General features: G+C 44.3%; 1 non-coding gene across 1 annotated transcript; it reads right to left on the bottom strand.

Annotated features, from left to right (window-relative positions):
• Positions 1-1,111: 1,111 nt before the first annotated feature.
• LOC115932242 (U6 spliceosomal RNA) lies at positions 1,112-1,216 on the bottom strand. The gene has a single exon (XR_004068557.1). It is a non-coding gene; the product is annotated as a U6 spliceosomal RNA (small nuclear RNA).
• Positions 1,217-16,534: the final 15,318 nt, after the last annotated feature.

Genomic DNA, 16,534 nt, shown 5'->3' with positions numbered 1-16,534 from the left:
TTTTCCCTGCTCTTTGTATCTGTCCTCCATTCCTGACAATATAGCTGGGATGCCCGCCTTTGTAACAAAGCCTGGCTCAGGCAGATGCACATCTTCTGGGACTTCAGCTTTGTCATGCCCTGGCTGATCCAGCCACCGTACTAGCCCCTGCCCAAGGCCCTGAGTTCATGGCTGCCATTTCCTCCTGTTTCTATGGGTAGTCTCGACTTACCCGGCAGGTTTTGGAGCCAACTGGCCTGAGTTTGTTTCCTGGCCTTTATCAGCCATGTGACCTTGAATCAGTCAATTTCTTTCTTTCTTTTTTTTTTTTTTTTTTTTTTTTTTTTGAGATGGAGTCTCACTCTGTCGCCCAGGCTGGAGTGCAGTGGTGTGATCTCTGTTCACGGCAACTTCCGTCTCCTGAGCTCAAGCAATTCTCTTGCCTCAGCCTCCCGAGTAGCTGGGATTACAGATGCCCACCACCACGCCCGGCTAATTTTTGTATTTTTACTAGAGACAGAGTTTCACCATGTTGGTCAGGCTGATTTCAAACTCCTGACCTCAAATGATCCGCCCGCCTCGGCCTCCCAAAGTGCTGGGATTACAGGCGTGAGCCACCATGCCTGGCCAGTCAACTTCATAAGGGCTGTGTTTCTTCATCTGTAAAATGGAGATAATAACCCTGTCAATGTTTTTGCAAGACATAAATGTGTTACTACATCTGCAATTATTAGTCCTGTGCTCGCCATGCATTTGGTGTTCAAAATAAAATGTATTATTATTGGCTAGTTATCATCTGCCCTTTAAATAGATATAAATAAATATTGTAAAGTACTGCCTGTGACAGCAACAGTAGACATCTGCCCCAGTTGTGTTTAGGCAACAGGCTGGCTTTTAAAAATGCCAATAATATATTTTATTTAATGAACATATCCAAAATATTTTCAGTTCAATGTGAACAATATAAAAATGGATGAGATATTTTACATTTTTTTATTATGGTAAAATATATGAAACATAAAATTTACTCTCTTATCCATTTTTATGTGTACTGTTAAGTAGGATGAAGTTGATTCTCATTGATGTGCAACCATGACCACCACCTATCCACAGAACATTTTTTATCTTGCCCCAAAATATTACACGCTTTGCAAGTTTGTGTGTTATCCTTGCACAGGGCCCATGCTAATTTCCTCTGTGTCATTCCAATTTTCAGTATCACTTCCAATATTACTTGTTATCCACACAAACACCACACCTTGGCCTTTTAAAGGGGTTCGCCGACGGTCTGAAAGCGAGCAACAAGCATTAAAGTACTTGTCTTACAGAGTAAGTTAGCTTTAAACCTCATGCAATTTTGCATGCTAAACATGCCTCAGAAACTCCGACTGTGGGTTCTGTGGACACACATCTTACTGTGACAACTATAGCTTGAACATTTTCGTCTTTCACTCGACCACAACTAACTTAAGGTGTGTCGTCACCAGTGTGCTTTCTCATAGGGTCTATTCCTGACTAATTGGAGGCATTGTGTTAGTAAATTCTTCTCAAACAAATATATTCTTTCCACAGATCTCAGATCTGAGTCCTTTATGGAGGCAGTGTTAACTTTCTATTGTAAACATTTGTTATTCAACTCCAGATCAGAAACAAAACGGTTATTGAGATGAAGTGCAGAAATACTTTTTTTTTTTCCTTTCTATTCCACATGACTTTTTAAAACTCGGTTCAGGATAGAAAAGGATGCCTGAGTTAGGATTCAGGGATTAACTACCATCCACAGGCTCACTTCTAGGTACATGGAGAAGTGCATATCCCCACGTCCCCTTGAGGCTAGGTGTGGCCATGTGGCTTGCTTGGCCAGTGGAATATGGGCAGCAGTTACCTTGCCCCAGTCAACTCTGAAACCGTGTGTGAAGCTAGTGGTGTCATAAAATGATGGATCCCCCATCAGCCTGGGATCCTTAACAATTACAAAGAGCAGAGGCCCCTCCTGCCCAGTGGTAGGCGTGTAATACAGCAGCAATAAGGTTTTGAGTATTTAAACCCCTGAGATTTGGGGATTATTCATTACAACAGCATAATCAACCTTAACCTGGCTAATTCAGGAGCTAAGTAATAAACACAAAAAATTCACTAAATCATGGAAGGCCTTCCTCCTTTTCCCTGCCCATCAACACTCCTCTGACAAGCATTATAAACAATAGAACAAATTCTGAAAGAAAACCTGCCTTGGTCATAATTTTAACATGGCTAGGTGTTTTTGTTTTGTTTTGCTTTTGTTTTTACGGAGCCTCGCCCTGTTGCCCAGGCTGGAGTGCAATGGCATGATCTCAGCTTACCACAACTTCTGCCTCAAGCGATTCTTCTGCCTCAGCCTCCCGAGTAGCTGGGATTATAGGCACATGCCGCCATGCCTGGCTAATTTTTAGAAGAGATGGGGTTTCACCATGTTGGCCAGGCTGGTCTCGAACTCCTGACCTTGTGATCTGCCCGCCTCAGCCTCCCAAAGTGCTGAGATTACAGGCGTGAGCCACCACGCCTGGCCTGATTTTTTTATTTTTAGTACAGACGGTGTTTCACCATGTTGGTCAGGCTGGTCTCGATCTCCTGACCTCGTGATCCACCCGCTTCAGCCTCCCAAAGTGCTGGAATTACAGGCGTGAGCCACTGCTCCCGGCTGGCTAGCTGTTTTATGTTGTTGTTTTTCCAGCTCAGGTTTGGTGATGTAATGGAACCTTAAAATCTGACCATTTTTGGGCCGGGCGCGGTGGCTCACGCCTGTAATCCCAGCACTTTGGGAGGCCGAGGAGGGCGGATCATGAGGTCAGGAGATCGAAACCATCCTGGCTAACATGGTGAAACCCTGTTTTTACTAAAAATACAAAAAATTAGCTGGGCGTGGTGGTAGGCGCCTGTAGTCCCAGCTACTCGGGAGTTCTGAGGCAGGAGAATGGCGTGAACCCCAGAGGTGGAGCTTGCAGTGAGCCGAGATCACGCCACTGAACTCCAGCTTGGGCGACAGAGCGAGACTCCATCTCAGAAAACAAAAAAAGTCTGACCATTTTGAAGTTTCAATCCTCTGAGGTAACATGGTTACCATGGTTGGTGTCTGGGTGTATCTGTCTCTCAATCATCTTCATGACATTTTCATCCATTTTTCACTTGACAGATATATTGGGGCTGAAAGTGATGTTCTTTATTTTTTTTCAAGTAAGAGAAAATATGCTCCCATGTGAGTCGATTCTCTTTCTAATTTGAAACTCCAAGCTAGACACCTTCCAAAGGTGAAGATGTGACAGAGGGTGATCACTGGGATTCCATCCATTTCCTGCTGCCTCACTTTCAGAAAAGTGGGAAGGAGGCTGATCCTAATTTAGTGCCTACAGCACTCGGGCACTATGCATATTATTTAGAGTAGCTTCCAATGCAATCTCCTGAAAGATTGGTTCTTAACTTTTCCTTAGGTCGCAAACTTCTTTGAGAACATGTTGAAAACCACTGAGCCTCTCTTCAGAAATCAACACACAAAAGTTTGCATTCAATGTAAGGATGTTTGCAGGGGTCATGAACCCCAGCTGGGCTCCCTTCGGATGCATTTCTGCCTGTTCTAGAGATGTCATGTGGCAGAGAAACAAAATGTAAGGAAATCACACAATTTAAAAACCCGAGTCCCACTTATCAAACACTTGCTAGCTGCAGAATCTGAGCAAGTCACCTGACACTTCTGAGCCCCATCTCCTTTTAACACGGAGTAATCTCTCCTGAGCCTGCTCTGTGCTGCATGGTGTGTTAGAAGGTGGAATGCAGCTACAGTGATGCTTAAGACCCACTGCCTGCCCTGAGAAAGCTCCCAGGCTAGTACACTAAGGGAGACAGGATAATACACATCTATAGAGGAGAAGCAACCCCCTACCTCTCGCCTATACTAACCCCCCCACCTATCCACCCCCCGAGAGCCAGCTTCCAGGACACAGACTGGGTCCCATCTGCCATGGGGTGGGGCTGCAGGTTTTACAAGGTTTCATTTGGGCATGGCTGTCTGATTCCTCCTGCTTCCGTACTTCAGCTGTGGACACACCCCGTTCTGCTCTCTCCCTCGGGCTGGCTTGAGAGAAAGGCAGAGCCTGCCCCTCTAGAATGGAGCCTCTGGCTCTCTTTTCTCTTTTTCACAAGTGAACGGGCTTTTCATTTGGGGTTCAACACTACATTTACGTTTGGGGATCCACAGAGGCCCCGTTTAGGCCCACAGGCTCATCCCAGTGCTGCAGTCCATAAGGAACCTGGCTGAAAATAAAGTGAGGGTTTGGTTTCTCACCCATTATCACTCATTTCATTTGTACATCTCCCTCAGGGAATCAGGCGGGAGGGAGTGTGCTTGGCAGATGCAAGTTCAGGTCTTCCTGAGTCCTCTGAAATAGAGGCAATGCCCAAACCCCACACGAACACTTTAGAAAGAGTAGCCAGGACACAATCTGATCAGTGCTCTGGTGGCAACATGGGCTGTGTGCTCTGGAGGCAGAGAGGAGGAGCAGCTCAATGTGGGGTAATGATGCCGCCTGGCTGACCTCTCAGCTGTGAAGAGGGCATGAAATGAATTGCACACGGTCGCTTTGCAGATTGTCTGGATGAAAGCAAGATGCTATAGTCATTCGCCAACGTTGACATCAGCCCCTCAGTTTATCTCAAGGGGAATGGGGCTGGCTGGAGTACCTACTCCCTTTCTTTCCTGACTCCCCCTTCGCCAGGCCCACCCCCACCCCCGCCAAGATGATTGTTCTTTAGTCAAGGGGAATGAATATCTATCTTCCAACACGATATGCTTTCCAAACCCTTTGAGCTTGTGCTTCTCTTCTTTCTTTTCCTTTGGGAAATAAGATTCTGGGTCAGAAAGTCTTCTAAATTTAAAGAAATTACTTAGAGAAGAACATCTTCTTTCTCTGCTAAGGCTAAAAGCAAGCATGAACCCCCATGCTAATGAATCTGCAATGCTAGGGCACATTCAGAAGCTGCCCAGAAGAAGTGGATGGAAAAGACGGTCTGATTTAACTGAGAGTAAATTGTGCTCAAGTGATATGCAATCTCTCCAAGGCAATGTATAACTCAACTGCAAGCTTTCCTCATTTTTCCCCCTACTTCATCTGCTTTCCCACTTAGATTCTATGGACTAAGTCACATGGCATTGAAGAAAGTCACATTACATCACAAGCGTGGACACACCTTCTCCCCAGCTGGGGCAATCTGGCTGTCCCTACTTAGTCCACAGAGATGAAGACACAAACAAGCTCCTTCTCTCTTCTGTTTATCTTCAAAATGGCTCCTGTAGATGTCCAAGCCTGTAATTTCTCACATCTGGGGCCTCATTATTTACATGCTTTGCTTTCAACTCTATAAAGTTTTCCCGTGCCCTAAGGAACAGGAGCCCTGTTTGTTCATGTGCCAGTTTGGAGAGCCAGGACCTAACTGCAAATAATTGAGCACATGTGCAGGAGTCTCAGGAGCCTGTATGTGGAACCTTGAGCCTCCCCAGCTGAGCTTCCAACTGACTCCCACAGCACCTCTCAGTCTTGCTTCTGGCACGGAAGCCCCAGGCTTGAGATCTAGCTATGTGGCATTGGACCTAGCCCAAAGCTATAGCCCAGGGTGGAAGGGAAACAGCTGGATGTTTTCATCTCATACTGCAAAACAAGACGAAGCCTTCTATCCTTTTACAATGAGATAAGAAGACTAGAATTTATACCAGTTTGCAAGTTAATTGTCCAGAATGTAAAGAGATGCAATCTGCGTAATTAATTTGCATTTCTGATGGCAGAACAGAAATTCAGTGACTACCAGTGTAACTTAGGAGAGTAAGAATTATCTCATGTGAAAAATGATTAGGCTTAGCTAAGACCTGATGACAAGCCGAGACCCTACCTCTGTTACATTAACATAGTATTTATTCATTCATTCAATCATAATCTTAGCACCTACTTGTATATGCCAAGCTGGGCACAAGATACTAAACAAGAGATCATTCCTGCCCTCGTGAAATTCAGTCTAGTGCAAGGTATAGACAGGTGAATAGAAATCAAAGTATAGCGTAACGAAAGTTGAACGTTGGCCAGTTAACAAAAGAACAGCAATTTTTAGCCATAGGAAATGACACAACCTTTTTTTCAAAATATAAGGAACTAAGGCTGGGTACGGCGGCTCATGCCTGTAATCCCAGCACTTCGTGAGGCTGAGGCGGGCAGATCACGAGGTCAAGAGATCGAGACCATCCTAGCCAACATGGTGAAACCCCGTCTCTACTAAAAAACACAAAAATTAGCTGGGCGTGGTGGCGTGGGTCTGTAATCCCAACTACTCAGGAGGCTGAAGCAGGAGAATCACTTGAACCTGGGAGGCAGAGGTTGCAGTGAGCCAAGATCATGCCACTGCACTCCAGCCTGGCAACAGAACGAGAATCTGTCTCAAAAAAAAAAAAAAAAAAAAAAGGAACTCCAAGGCAAATAATCCATAGACTATCCTTAAACTTCATGAGGTTAAATGTCGATCACTATACACATGTGACTTATGGTTGTCTACTTTTATGAATTATCTATGTATTTATTAACAAAGTTGTAAAAACAAACCATTTTTTAAAAAACAGATGCCCGAACAGGTTTTGGAGGCTCAGAGTGGCACTCTGTTTTATGCTAGTGAAGCAGGAAACTACCACTCATCCCTTTGCAGGTGGAAACTGGAGTGTGGGCGTGGGAACTAGCCAGGCGCTTCGGTGCTGGCAGAGGTGAAGTCCACTCACTTGAACCCACTGTGCTCAACCCCCCCACAGGAAGGACCACGCAGGTGAACAGGTACAGGAGCTGAGGTGAGTGCTTTTGGGCGCTGGTAGAAACAAACTCTATACCAGCCCCAAGGCAGTGTCTAGAGGGGGTGTCCACGACTCCTTAAGCCCCAGAGGGAGTGTTACAGTCCGTGCTCTTTTAGCTTTGCCATCTGCAGACGGCTTAAGTATTAACAGCTCAGTGGAGGGTCAATGTGACAGCCTTTTGCACCCACACTTGTGGCTCTGAGCTCTTGTCCAGCATCCCGGAAAAACAAGGTTGCATGAATGAGTTGAAGATGGTAAATGTGGGGGATTTTATTGCCAATGAAAGTGGCTCTCAGCGGGATGGGGAGTTGAAAAGGGGACACAGCAGGAAGATAATCTTCCCCCAGAGTCCAGCTGTCCTCGGCTGGACTCCTCTCTGAAGCTGCACCATCAAGCTGTTCCTCTGAAGTCAAGCTGCTTCTCTCCAACGTACAACATAGTCTCCAATGTCCAGTTGCTCTTCTTTACTCCCTCTGCCTGGGGTTTTTATGGGCACAGGATGGGGAGCGGGGTGGGGTGGGCCATGGGTGGTTTTGGAAAAGGCAACATTCAAGTAGAAAAACAGGGATGTATGTTCTCACTTTGGGCTGAGGTTCCAGGCTTGAGGGTGGGGCCCTTGCCCGGGACCCGCTCTCTTCTGCCCAGAATTTCCCTGCCTCCCGTCCCTATCACTAGTGACATCATCTCCCTTTTATTCGACATTATCAACAATCCCACCCAATCTAGGCATCATCAGTTAAGGTTCCATAAGGACATGCTGTAGACTTGTGTGATGAGTAGCACAAGTGGAGACATAATTTGAGGAAGCCGACTGCCAAGCAGAGTCATCCAGACACCCCGAGGTGATTTGCATGGTTGTATCTTTGCACTCTTTGCTTTGCGGGGGAACCAGGTGAATGCCTCCCAGGCAAAGTGCTCTCCTCTCTCTCCTAATGGTGCCATGAGCAAAGCTCTGCCTGGGCATCCTGGTGCCTTGAGGATCAGAAATTGAAATCACCGGCAATGTGAACCAAGCCTCCTCAGCCTTCTTTAGCCAGGGGCAGGGCTTCCTTCTGAAGTCCATTTCCCCCCTGTTTTCCTCAAGGCTCCCTGGTCACTGGGTGATGTGGCCATTGCCTCATGTGGATCTTCGTATTTTGTCAGACAGAAGATGCTTCTGTGATCTGCAAGCTGTTCTGCAGGTCTTGCTCTCTCTCCTGCATTCTTTTCTCCCTTTGTTAGGTCACAGTGAAGTGTTTCTGCAGCTCTCTTAAACTTTCTACTAACAAAACACTTTGGCCTCATTTCTATTAGCTTGTCCTTAGGGCACCTCTGTGAGGCATCTCAGTTGTTCCTTATGCAACACAAGCAACCTGCCTCACAACTCAAATCTTGGCTGTAGGGAGATGACTCTACTAAATGCTAACATGGGGCAAGAGAGAATAAAAAATTGATTTTTTTTCTCTTCAAGGACTTTGAATCTGGTTAAGGACACCAAACATTTATGGATTTAAAAAGAAACAACTTCGTCTCATAAACAAGAAATAGTCTTCTCTGCTTCTAGAGCCCTTTGTCCATGAGGGCATGGTAGCAATATTTTTATTCCATTGGATGTTTGCCCCTTTGTTTTTCTATGAAGATGGGCCCCATGAGGGTAGACGCACATCTTTTCAACTTCTCATTCCCAGTGCTGTGAAAGAAAATAGAATCTCGGGACCCCACACTCACTATGCCAAAGGGAAAGTTAAGGTTGGGAACCTAGTCACAAATCCTGCCTTCCTTTTGTTCTGGAGCAGATAGCTGTAATTTCACAACCCCATATCATAGCCTCATTTCCTCTACTCCCTCTTTTCTCGTGTCTATAATACTTAATCTTAAACGAAATGTAGATTTACTGAGCATGAGACCAGGCATCATTGACTTTTTCATCTACACTCTCATTTCACATGTAAAATGTAGTTTACTAAGGCTCATCAGAGCTTCACTAGAATGTAACCACCTACCTCACTGCCTATCCTCTTTTTTCCCCTCCTGCTTCCTCTTTCCTCTTTAAATATAGAAGTTCCTAAACCCTTTTGGAAAAATCACAGGTCACATATGTCCCTGCAACTGGTGTTTTTTCCCAGGCATGTCCTCGACCTTGACAAAATAAACCTCTATGGATTGACACCTGCCTCAATCACTTTTTGGTTGACAATGCCCATCATGGTGCCTCTTACATGGGTATTCTATAAGTATTTGTTGGATGCTAAATTTGTTGAGAGGTAAAGTGGCTGAATCAACTTCTTTACATTGACTGCCCTTGGGCAGAAATAGTTTTCACCCAGTTACTTAACTGTTCAGAAATCGGTTGCACACTGTTGATGAGAAACAGAAGCTTGGGATGTTCATGTCAGCCAACATTTCCTCATTCGCCAGGAAGTATCACTTGAATGAGGTTCAAGGTAGCAGAATGGCAAGGACAGTTCTATTCAGTAACCATTAGGTGGCATATATAATATATTGTGTGCGTGTGTATTTATAGACATATATACAGATTTATATTTATGTGTATATATATATTTATTGATTCACACATTTACACATGTATAATTTGATTTCAGGAAACACCGAGGCAACCCCTAATAAAAATATATGTTCCTATTACATCCCCCTAGTCAAGGGATGAATGTGGCAGAAGGGGCTTATGAGGAAAAGAAGGGCTCATATAATGTGTTAGGAAGTGGGTGTTCAGAAGCAGGAATGTCAATCTAGGAAAGGGAACCAGGGATGAAGGGATTCCAGGGTAGAGCACAGTGGTGAGAGTTGCTAGTGATCCTGTATATTTAGAAGACCTGGGAAGAAGAGGGTCTGAGAGGCTTACCCATGGGCAGGTGAGAGGGATTGGGGCCTGCAGTCATTCACCACTCTCTGCAGCTGCGGGGTGGGAACCGCTGACCCCCATCCAGGCGGAGCTTCTGGCAGAAAGTGTGCAGAGTCATCAGGTGCACGTGCTTGGGATTTGAAACATCTCGATTCAAATTCTAGCTCTGTCATCAGTCAACTTGGGAAAAAAATATTTCACTTCTCTCAGGGCTTTTTCTTCATTTCTAAAATGAAGCTGCTATTCAACCTTGTAAGTTGTTGAGGAAATTAAATAACAGAAAACTCAATATGGTGCCTGCCACATAGAAAGAAAGTAATATATGGCAACTCTTATTAAAAGTTATTTTTGGGTGGGCATGGTAGCGCATGTCTGTATTCTTATCACTTTAGGAAGCCAAGGTGGGAGGACCGCTTGAAGTCAGGAGTTCAAGATCAGCCTGGGCAACATGGCAAGACCCCGATCTCTAAAAAAAATTAAAAATAGCAAGGCATGATGGCTCATCCCTATAATCCCAGCTACTTGGGAGGCTGAGGCAGGAAGATCACTTGAGCCCAGGAGGTCGAGGCTGTAGTGAACTGTGATCACACCACTGCACTCCAGCCTGGGCAATAGAGAGAAACCCTGATTCAAAAAAAAAAAGAAAAGAAAAGAAAAGAAAGAAGGAAAGAAAGAAAGAAAGAGAAAGGAAGGAAGGAAGGAAGGAAGAGAAAAGAGAAGAAAAGAAAAGAAAAGAAAACGAAACGAAAAGAAAAGAAGCTAATATTGCAGGGAGAGGCAGGTCATCTGAAGATGGCTCGGTTCTCACGGTAAACTGCTGGGATGGGACTAGAGTTTGACCAGACGAGAAATTACAGGAGACATTTTATCCTTATTAGTATTCAAAGACTTCTGGGAAGGAAAACGTTGTCAACATCATTACACAGTTATGCCTTGGTTAGAAATAACTTTTTCTGAAAGCTGGTTTTGATTAAGAAAGGGAGAAGTGAGAAAGGACATGGACAACTGACTGCGGGGAGAGAGATTGTGGGAGGAATTTCTGAGTTACAAGACATAGAAGGGTTGTCCGAGAAAAGCATGCTGAAAAGAAACCCTTTTTGTTTCCCCACTTTGCTGCTGAGTAGACGGGGGCCGGCCCTCCTTTGGTAGCTGAGTGTGACTTCCTCACCTTCCCCACCCCATTCTGCCCTGAGTGGAAGTGACCAAAATGCGCCATTTCCTGCGGCAGGGCGTGCTACATCAATTCCTCATCGGGTAGTTAAATCCTACCTCCTCTTTGTTTTTCTAATACCCAGATGTTATTCAGAACTTCTGTTCTCCTCAATTCTCTTTTCCCATGTTGGAATTAGGACTGAACAGATGGATTTAAGCCAACTTGATTCTGCCAATTTGGGAGTCAAATCTCGCGAGTTTTTTTAAGAGACTGTGGTGAAAGAAAACCCAAAATACTCAAAAGAGCATTATTCTCAGGATACTTCTGATTTATCTGGAGCCAGAAAATTAAAGACATTTATAAAAGGCAGATTTCTGCAGAAAAAAACAATTTTATCTTCCTCTTACCTGAAAGCCAGATTGTGTTTAGAATGTGCAAATTGGAAACAGATTGAATAAGTGCTGCTGCTCAGGGTTTGGGCATTTTTAATTTGAAAAAAAAAAAAAGCCAAACTTGAACCAATCGATTTGTCTGCTCTTGGGAGCTTATCTGTCATGAGCTATTATCTTATACTGTAGTAATAAACACGCCTTGCCTACTGAAGAGAGGTGTGAAGTTCCATAAACTTCTAAGAGGATATTCTCAAGGGCAACAGTTGCCAATATATGTCCTAAGAGGAACTAGTTCCCTGGGATGGTAATGCACTATGTGTGCTAACCAAGCTTGGAAAATACCAGATTATACAAAATAAACTCAATTTCTTTTCCTCAGGAATGTTCAGCCTTCAATATAAACCTAATATACATATTTAATATCCATTCACTGAGATTTTTCTGGAGTGAAGAGTCAATATTCAGCATTTTCCAAACTAATTCGACAATAGACTCCTGTTCTCTGAGAATGGTTTTGAGAGACTCGCGTTCCATGGACCAGATGTTGAGAAATACTGCACAAAAGTCATTAGTCTACTGATGGTTAGTGTGTGGTTAGCTATTTAAAATAATAACACATTTGCTGGCATTCTAGATTCTTGAGCCTTTTACCACCTGAGAGACAAAAGCTCACCACTATTTGTAGCAAAATTAATCACCACTTTTTGGAGCTAATTGACTATTAAATTGGCATAATTCATACATGGAAGATATACGAAATGCATATATAAAATATCACTTGTTTTGTTCTGTGGATGAGGTGAGTAGAACCTGGCAATTATCAACTGAGCAGATTTTCCTTTGTAGAAGATTCTAGCCTGCAGAGACATATGGTGGACAACTTGAAATCAACCAAGATAATAATTTCCTTTATATTGATTAACATTCATTTCCATCCAGAGAGATGTGCAGGGGAATATATATTCCTGCCTGAAGAGAGGAGTGCAGAGTTCTGTGAGCTTCCATGTTGATAGTCAGTAGGGTGATACTGCCTGAAGATTTAAAGATTCTCAGATCACCATTATATATTGGGAAACAATGAACACACACACACAAACACACACACACAAACACACACACACACACACACTGCTCCAGGCTGTTAAAAGATGAGAAAAGTAAAACCTAAATATGCTTGCCGTTAGAGTAGCAAGAGCTGGGATTTTAAACTTAGTACTTCCGACTCTCATTCCAAACGAAAATAGAGTTTTTGCAGATACCCATATTACAAAACGTTAGAAACTTTTTAAAAATGAGAAAATCCAAGTATATTTCTCAATCTCCTGCTCAGAGATTCCTCTGCTCGATCTCCATGGTCATTTTCCAAGACAAGCCTTCAGATCCCAGGCATAGTAAAGGCTGCCAGAAAGAAAAAAAGCAAATAAAACTCTCCCCTCAAAGAGACTCAAATCTAGGGTAAATTTTAAGGAGCCAATTATACTGTTTACACAGGGATAAATTATGTAATAGAAACATAAACAAACTGCTGAGATGGAAAAGGAAGATTCGGTTATGCATAGAAGCTGAATTTGTCTTTGAAAGATGGATAGAATTTTAAGATATGAAAGAAGAGAATGTTGGTTTACCAGTTGCCCAAAAGGGCATTGTAAGTCAGAAAATGAGGTGTGCTGGCATTTAGTAACAGGTCATTACCGGTGACTAACAAAACCAGCCTGAGAGGCAAAGAGGACTCTGTGTCAATTCCAAGACATCTACATGGAAGTAAGAGCTAGTGAGACAGGTAACGAACTTCAAGTAATGAGACTGAATCCCAAATTACAAACTGCTCAGGAAAAACAAAGCATAGGAGATAAATATGTAGGGAGGAAGTTGAGTGGATAAGGAGAGAGGGCAGCCGGACCCAATTCTGATGGATGATTTGGGGTTTCTGGTTTGGTCTTGATTTTCAGAAACTGGCTGGATTTCCTCCTCTCTCTGTAAGGCAGCTTAAAAACATACTGGGGAAGTGACAGAGCCAAGGAATAATGAGCAAAGGCACAGAGGTGAGAAAGTGCCAAAGGCCTGGAAGCAGCTGGTGTGTTCAGGAATCAATGAGTGACATGCAGTTCCCCCTCGGTATCCATGGGGATTGGACCTGCGATCCCCCGAGGATATTAGAATCCACAGACACTGAAGTCCCTTATGTAAAATGATGCAGTATTTGCATGTAACCTACACGCATCCTCCCATAAACTTTAAATCATCTCTAGATTAGTTATAATACCCAGTACAATGTAAATGCTATGTAAATAGTTATTATACTGTGCTGTGTAGGGAATGATGACAAGAAAAATGCCTAAGAGTCTGTGTATGCTTAGCATCCTTTTTTATTTCCATTTTTTTTATTTTTTGCCTTTCTTTCTTTTTTGTAGACACAGGGTCTTGCTATGTCACCAGGGCTGGTCTTGAACTCTGAGCCTCAAGTGATCCTCCTGCCTCAGCCTCCCAAAGTGCTAGGATTGCAGGAGGGAGTACCACACCCAGCCTATTGAATATTTTTAATCTGAGGTTTGCTGAATCCATGGATGAAGAGCCCACGGATATTGAACAGAGCTCTAACTGTAGTGGACTCTGCCCTCTTTTGCTCAAGAGAAAATGAAACAAAACAAAACTGGATGTTCATCTAAGAGAAAAGAGTGAAAGTGCAGACCAGAACCCCATCTCTGCTAAGGGAATGACCATCTCAGAGGTCAGATTTCTCCAACTGTGAGTCAATGCTTTCTTCCGAATGAGCCTTGGCCCGAAGAAGCTGTGCAGTGAATGACCTTCACGCATTAACTCGGAGTCTTTTTGGAAAAGTGAATGCCGTTTTTAACCATAAGAAGGGCTGGTCCTGACAGGTTTGAAATTAAGAAGGCCTCATTGTGTGTGAAGGGCTTTGAAGTACCATCCGAAGTTGCTCTTGATCTTTTCTGTTCAAGTAGAAATATACTATGAATTCATCCTGGAATCATAAGCTCCTACTGGCATTTAGTCTGGAAAGAGGGCAGGGAAGAATTCAAAGAATGAATTATAATGAAGGAATGTTAGGCATATGATATCTGGGTAGGGGAGGTCTTACAGAGCTGAGCAACTTTCCTCTGATGGCTCACACCTGTATTCCCAGCCCTTTGGGAGGCCAAGGTGGGAGGACTGCTTGAGGCCAGGAGTTTAATAGCCTGGGCAACATAGTGAAATCCTGTTTCAACAAAAGAGAAAAAACATAACTGGGAGTGATGGCCTCAGGAGTCTGTGGCAGGAGTATCACTTGAGCCCAGGAGTTCAAGTGCTGTGACTGTGCCACTGTATTCCAGCCTGGGCAGCAGAGTGAGACTTTGTCTCAAAAAAAAAAAAAAAAAAAAAATGGCCCATGGGCACTATCAGCTTCAGGACAGGTGCTACTCCCCTACAGCACTCAGGGTGTTGATGCCATTCACACAGGGCTTGGGCATGGGCTCAGAGGAAGGGTAAGCTGGTGGTAGTCAGAGTTGAGCTAATGCTGCCCTTGAGCCATGGCTGCTGCTGCTGAGTTGAGTCACAGCCCTGGAAGAAGTGTGGGGCTTACATGTACTGTCGTCAGAACCAGCTTCTGCCCACCACTGCATTCTCAGTCAGCCCTGGCTCTGGGACAGGTGGTCCCCAGGGAAGCCTGGAACATCAGGACTGCAGTTCTCTCTTTGTTCTGAATTAGTTCAGATGCATTTTACTGAGTGTGTGTTTCAGGGATGTTGGAATATCATCAGCAAGCCTACCAGGGAGGGTACAGACGGGCTCCACCAGGCTTCCTAAGGAAGGAAGTCAGGACTGGAAGAGAACATGGGCCCCAAGAGTCGGCACTCAACTTGCCAGCCAAGAGAAGTATTCCGTATCTCTGGGGTCAGCTTTTCCTGAGGGTTTGTACTCTATTTAGAAATGTGTTTTAGTCATGTCCCAACCAAGAGATATGATCATCAAAAAGCCTTGCAGTCTGGCCATCTGGACACTTGGTTTCTTTGGGGTTTGTTAATAAAGGAAGGACAGAAAAGTCAGCATGTGGCTGGGACATCTGGCTGCCACCATAGAGTCTGGGAAAAGACAGGCAATGATGACTAGCTGTCCCCTGCAACTAGAGTCACATCTCTGCAAAGGAAAAGCTTTCTCTTCTTGAAAGTATCATGTCCAAAGCCGTTTCTCAAGTGATTGAATTCTTCTTTATGAATGCCCGCCAGGCATTCATCAGAATAGTGTCCAGCATTGGGAACCCGAGCTCTTATGTTTCCATTGGAGTGCTTCAGTGGTGCGCTGATGACCTCATGTAGAGGTCTGATGAGAAGCTATTGCACTCAAATCCACCTGTTGATTCCAGTTCATGGAACTGACCGAGGCCTTATAAGCTCCTTACCACCAGCACGACTGGGAGCCCTCCCTCAGAGGGAGCCATGGAAATCCTATAGAGGGCTTACTTCTCTGGCACGGGTGTATTCAACTTCTTCATTCACTCACTTAACACATATTTAGCAAGCACCTATTGTGTGCCAGGCACTGTTCTGGGTGGCAGGAAGCCAAAAATAAGTAGCTCCTAGTCTGTACAAACTTTTAAAAGAGACAAAGCCCTTTATAATGGGAAAGGTATTTGATCATCCAAACGGGCTGGATTTGGAATATAGGAAATTGTGGAATTGATTCACTCTGTTACCAGGATAAACAATATGTTTTGCACCCCAGTATTTTCTTTTTTCAGAATGAGGGGAGTGGACAAGACAGCACTCTTCAGGGAGGCAGTTGTGAAGGCTGGGCTTTGCCTCTAGAACTCCCTCAAGATAAATTGCCAACACCTGGAGCGACAATGACCATGGGCCTGGAGCTGCCTGTCATCTCAGCTGCCTGCCCTTTCTACACAGGGTGAAGGAGAAAGACTGGATTCCCAGCAGGCCTGAGACACATGAAGGACCAGCTACCTAGGACATGAAAGAAGAATGCCAGTATTTATGGAGTACCTTCTATGGAGCAGAGCCCGTCCACCTACTCCTTCAGGGTGTTACTTGCTTCATCTTTAAAGATGAGGAAACTGAGGCTCAGAGAGGCTAAGCAGCCTGATAGAAAAGGGCAGAGCCAGGAGTCAGATTCAGGCCTATGAGGCTCCAGAGCTCAGGATGACCTCAAATACCACAAGTGAATACATGAATGAATGAGTCATGGAAGAATGGAAGACTGCTTTTGACGGTGGTGCAGCTGATGCTGCTAGGGTCTAGTAATGTATTTAGTCTAGATTGGGCACAATTCATGGGCATTAGAACAGCAGGTGGGAGAAGCAG

Source organism: Gorilla gorilla, chromosome 1, assembly GCF_029281585.2.
Source record: "Gorilla gorilla gorilla isolate KB3781 chromosome 1, NHGRI_mGorGor1-v2.1_pri, whole genome shotgun sequence".
NCBI lineage: Eukaryota > Metazoa > Chordata > Mammalia > Primates > Hominidae > Gorilla > Gorilla gorilla.
The sequence above is the reverse complement of the archived record's forward strand: the minus strand, read 5'-3'. Positions and strand labels throughout refer to the sequence as shown.